This window comes from Lissotriton vulgaris, chromosome 8, assembly GCF_964263255.1.
Source record: "Lissotriton vulgaris chromosome 8, aLisVul1.2, whole genome shotgun sequence".
In the NCBI taxonomy this organism is placed as follows: Eukaryota; Metazoa; Chordata; class Amphibia; order Caudata; family Salamandridae; genus Lissotriton; species Lissotriton vulgaris.
In genome coordinates this window covers 400,771,063-400,777,310 of record NC_141696.1, presented here as the reverse complement: position 1 = coordinate 400,777,310, position 6,248 = coordinate 400,771,063, and positions in this window count along the sequence as shown.

Below are 6,248 nucleotides of genomic sequence, written 5' to 3'. Positions count from 1 at the left end.
TGGAGAGGGAGCATGCCTGGGGCCGTGAGACTGGTAAATGGCATGACAACATTTTGTTCTGGAATCGTTTCATTGACGATATTCTCATGATTTGGAGGGGGTCAGTGGACGAACTACAGGAATACTTTAGTTATTTGAATAATAATAACTTTAATGTTTCGTTAACACTAGAGCATAGCAATTCACGTCTAGTGTTCCTGGATGTTGAGTTGTTCATTGAGAATGATAAGATTATGAGTACTTTGTATAGGAAACCTACTGCCACTAACTCCATTTTGAGGTCTGAAAGTCATCACACTAAATCTGTTACTAGGGGTATTCCCTATGGAGAAATGGTCACGATCCGCCGGAATTGCAGTAAGGATAGTGACTTTCAGGCAGAGCTTAACTCTTTAGAGAACAGACTCAAGGATAGAGGTTATCTTGAATCTGACCTCATCAGGGCTAGGAACAGAGTCTCTAAACTTGAAAGGAAATCTACTCTGATTCAAAAAGAAAAAAAGAAAACATCTAAGGGCCAGGTAACTTTCATAACGAAGCACTGTGCTCAGAAGGGGGACATTTTTAAAGCATTAGGTAAACACTGGAATATCTTGAAGGGAGTCCCAGCACTTTCTGATCTAATTGGTGAACGTCCTGAGGTCATTTTCAAAAGATGTCCGACTGTTAAGGAGCTCATTAGTAGCAATTATCTCAATCCAGTGACAGTCAATAATTCCAATTGGTTAACTACACGTCCATCTGTTTTTTTTATTTGTGGCACTTGCAATGTGTGTGAGTTTGGCTTAAACAAAATGAAGAACTTCTGTTACAACACTAATCAAACATATATGATTAGGGAGTTCATTAATTGTAACAGTGAGGGAGTAGTTTATGCTGTTAAATGTCAATGCGACAAAGTATACATGGGGAGTACTAAAAGGAAACTTAAGATTCGAATACAAGAACATGTAAGGGCCATTCAGAATAAAGATGTAAAGTCACCAATTTTTCAGCACATTAGGGCCCATCATCCTCAAGAGGCTAAGATAACATTCCATGGTGTACAAAAAGTTCTTCCATGGAAAAGAGGAGGGGACTGGATCCTCCGATTAAGACAGGCTGAAGCTAGATGGATTTCATGCTGTAGACTCGTTAAACTTGGATTAAATACTGAGAGTGAGCTCCATTATTTTCTGTAAAGGAGTTGATATTTGTACAGGGTTTATAGGTCTTTGCTGGCAGATCTGTTTTCCCTTTTTGATTATTCACTGGCGGTATTGGGTATAATCATCTTTCATCTAGGATGTAGGTTTACTTCCGGAGCTGTAGTATAGAAACTGGAATACTGGGTGATCCTATACAGCTAGTCATGAGATATCCTTAATAAGAAATTTCATTTTTATATGATTGGGGTCTATGGATCTTGCATCCTTTCATGCAGTGCTACTTTGTAATTCAAGAGTGGCTAATATAATGTCCATTGAGGGCATCGTGAACACGTTATTTTTCATTAATATTTGGAATTAGAATACTAGTGATAATTATCTTAATATTCACTATTTCGATTAACATAAGCTACTGTGTATTTGAGTCACTGAGTAATTGCTATTTATTATGGGATGGCTCCAGACATTAGCATTTGAATTGATCTAAGTCTAAAATAAGTACTTTCCTCAATAATGAGAGCAAGTCTGGAGCGTGATTTAGTTGTTCCTTGAATTGTTTTCATGATGTCCCTTTATCCTTTTTTACGATGACCTTGACGTTTCATTTCGTCAGGCGATAGCAATACGAAACGATTCCTGTATATCGTATTACATCAAAACTCTGTCGAACTAATTTCATTGTTTTTTAGCCAATTCGTGGCTAGTTTGCGTTTTGTATTAAACTGGTATTGTCTGATTATATATTCTTAAATTACACACCTTATGTGTTCTGGATACAGTTTCGCGCACGGCCGTCTTAATTACTATGGACGGCGGTAGAACGGGTATCTCATTGGCTGTAGACTAACCGGACGTACTTCACTACCGGTTGTGCTATTTCGCTGTCGCCGGATACCGGAAATACTTGACACAACCGGATATTATCTATCTGAGTTGGTGCAGTGGCGGACGTGCAGGAGAACCGTTACCTGACTAGTTTTTGAAGCTTAGAGGCATGCGTATTAGACAGGGCGGACCTGAATGGGAGCATTTAGTTATCACTGAGGGCGCAAAAACGCTGGCGCTTTCTGATTGGTTTAACAATAGTTTAAAGGGAAGTTTGGAGTTCGGCTTCTTTGCACGCTGTCGGGATCACACGCCAGACGTCGCCTGCCGAGACTCCCCTACTCGTATCGGAACCACCCTTTGCATATAAGGTGAGGTGCTGATGGTAATAGTTATGCTGACATCTAGGTAGTGGATGCGCTGTATATTTTGGTTACATGCTTCAATAATGAGGTTATTTTAGTCTCGCCTTATTCGTATACTTTTCTCTTTTTTTCAACAGAATTTGATTGAAAACTCAACGGTTGTGATTAAAATAAGCGCTGAATGACGTATTTCTCTAGGTGAGGACATGAAATAGTTTAGTCTGTATAGTCATGATTTATGTGAATATGTTGAGGTTTTAATGATATATATTCACATTCGAGTTTTTGAAATATATAAAAAAGAATCGGTAGGATAATATTAACAGGGAGACTTCTGTATTATCTCAGCTGTGGAACATGCTAAAGTGATTTATTGGATGATTTTGGCGAGGCAAGTTCGTTATGATGTCTCAGCTCCAGTGTTCTAAATAATTTGTGTTTATCCCTCCTCCTACAGGTAATGTTGTTTGGCATTTTACATGGATAAGCCTTAACATTAGACATATTCTTTTTTATATCTACACAGTGATTTCAAGTTTAGAGACTGAATCCACATTAGGAATATTTAAAGGGGAGCTCAGGCAAAGACACTTAATTTGAATTAATACCAGGTGAGATACCTCTTTTGTAAACAGCATTATATTTAGTTATTTAGAAGCACTTCCTTACTCTGTTTAGGAATAATGATATTCTCATGATATGTCACTGTGCAGTATATATGTGTTGAAACATCACGGTTGAATATATATTGTTTTACTTGTTAGGATCTACTAGACAAGAATTTTTGTATATATCAATGTCTTAAATTCTGTTACAATTTGTATGGGATGTAAACATTGCATTTATGTCATACTTTATCATTAAATCTATTCTATTAGGTATATCACATTAGGACCAATCAAGTATTAGGACAGGATCTCGTCATGAAACAAGATAAACACTTACAGGAGGTAGGGAGGACTATCTCTTATTTGGAATTTTGATTTCTTTTCCTTTTTTTATTTAAAAAAAAGTTCTGGTGGTTTAAGAGAAACCTGTTATAAATTGCTTTGTCCATTTATTCTTCAATAGATTGTTATATAGGCAGGTGTCGCATCAGTTTTTTCTGTTGAATTTTGTCTTTTGAAACCTGTTACCTTGAAATATTTAAAAATATCAATTTATTAATGTGATACTTTTTTATGTTTTGGCGTTTTCCCGCCTGATAATGTCCATCTGTGGACGAAACGCGTCGGCTGTTTGTGTTACAGTTTTGAAATATTGAAGAATTGCTACTGCTTTGAACAACATCATCTCTGTGGAAAAATCATCAAAATAAATGAACATTTTGGAATTCACTTTTGTGAGCCATCTGACTTTGTATTAATTAGTCGCTCCCTCAAATTTTTTTGTATGTTCACTATTGTATTGGCTGGATTTCACCGGTGGATCCAGATGAGGTGTTGAGCTGACTTGGAAACATTGATCTATACTTTTATTTATTGATGTGTTGGGAAATTTAGTTTGTGTTTGTGCTGGTCTTGTACCCTCACCATTGTCTGTACTTAAAACAATTGCTATTGTTTATTCTATTATGATAGTTCTGTTGCCGATCTGGCAAAAAATAAACAACAGTATCTCGTGTGAACTTAGCCTTAGTAGATAATGTTCAAGGTGTCTTGATAGAGTGCCTACAAAATGGTGTTGTAAGCAAACTGAGTTTGAAGAATGTTATCCCATATGGGCATGCAAATTAATGTGTGTCAAATGTCATTGTGTTTAAGGAGAGTAGGAAAATTAGGAATGTGTGCATGTAAAATGGCCGTTTCTTTAACAGGGCTAATACCTTCACATGACATCCACTCCTTGGAAGTAAGATGATGAAATGCATCTAAATAAAATGCTTATCCTATGTAAAAGCATAAAAACCCTTAAAACTATAAAAAATAAATACCCTATGGTAATTTGAGGATAAAAGCATACAGAAAGCCATATTTGAAAACATAAAAGCACATTTAAAAAACTGTGTTAAAATGCTCTATAAGACAAATTAACAAAAAGTAGGATGTTTAAAAACAAGTCTGAATTCAAAAATGTTCTTGAAAACTCGAAGCAGCCAGATTATTTAGGTATCCTGAGTAGTAGACAACACATTGCGGTTCCCAGCAACTGCAGGCAATCCTCCCAGAGGCACCCAAAACATCAGGTCTTTAGAGCAAAGATGTTCCCATCCATCCACCTCAACGTCCGCCAAAGGAGTAACAGCAAGTTCTGCAGATGATGAGCCAGGACCCATATCACCAGGAGCCGAATCATCGCAGGAGGGCTCCATAGCATTCAGGAGCAATTATAAACGTGAGGGACAGCAATAAAAGTGAGCCATTATTAGGACCACCAGTAGGTCAGTGTCCGGTGGCCTCAATGTAAAGCATATGTCTAGGGAACACTCGAAAGTGCACTGCAGACAGTGAAAAATGGGCTGCATGCAGAGTAGCCCGACAGGCCAAAAGTATAAGAACTAATGCTCGTTCAGTTCCTGAAGTAAGGGTTCACCACAGGACTGTATCATGAGTTCATGACACAGGAGCGAGTGTCGTAGTGCTATCCCAATTTGACCTTGTAAGGAGACATCCATTGCAAAACAGAAAAAATAAAAGCACAGAACTGACACCTAGGAACAGGACAGTACAAAAGGGGGTGATGATGGACGGAGCATCTGAATCAATCAAACACTCACACCCAGTCAAATGATCTGGGTTTAATCCATCACCGTTCTTTAGCCCACTCTGCCACCCCAGTTCCGACATGGCTATATGCAAATCAGTCTGACCCTGTGCCTCATGGGAACAATCCAGCCCGAACTGCCAAACCATGTCTTCCCTGGACCGGAAACAAGCTTCCGAGGACTGGTTTCTGGCATTCCAGCCGTCTTCAGTCCGGCTTGCTTGAATCCAGTGGCAAAGTGAGCAAGGGACTCACGTCTGAGCATACCCTGCCACACTTATGGTGGCCAAAAGCGGTACAAAAGGGGGTGGTGATGGACGGAGCATCTGAATCAATCAAACCCTCACACCCAGTCAAAAGATCTGGGTTTAATCCATCACCGTTCTTTAGCCCACTCTGCCACCCCAGTTCAGACATGGCTATATGCAAATCAGTCTGACCCTGTGCCTCATGGGAACAGACCAGACCGAACTGCCGAGCCATGTCTTCAATGGTCCGGAAACAAACTTCTGAGGACCAGTTTCTGGCATTCCAGCCATCTTCAGCCCGGCTTGCTTGAATCCAGTGGCAAAGTGAGCAAGGGACTCACGTCAGAGCATACCCTGCGACACTTATGGCGGCCAAAAGCGGTACAAAAGGGGATGGTGATGGACGGAGCATCTGAATCAATCAAACACTCACACCCAGTCAAAAGATCTGGGTTCAATCCATCACCGTTCTTTAGCCCACTCTGCCACCCCAGTTCAGACATGGCTATATGCAAATCAGTCTGACCCTGTGCCTCATGGGAACAGTCCAGCCCGAACTGCCAAGCCATGTCTTCCCTGGACTGGAAACAAGCTTCCGAGGACCGGTTTCTGGCATTCCAGCCGTCTTCAGCCCGACTTGCTTGAATCCAGTGGCAAAGTGAACAAGGGACTCACGTCTGAGCATACCCTGCCACACTTATGGCAGCCAAAAACGGTACGAAAGGGGGTGGTGATGGACGGAGCATCTGAATCAATCAAACACTCACACCCAGTCAAAAGATCTGGGTTTAATCCATCACCGTTCTTTAGCCCACTCTGCCACCCCAGTCCAGACATGGCTATATGCAAATCAGTCTGACCCTGTGCCTCATGGGAACAGTCCAGCCCAAACTGCCAAGCCATGTCTTTCCTGGCCCGGAAACAAGCTTCAGAGGACAGGTTTCTGGCATTCCAGCCGT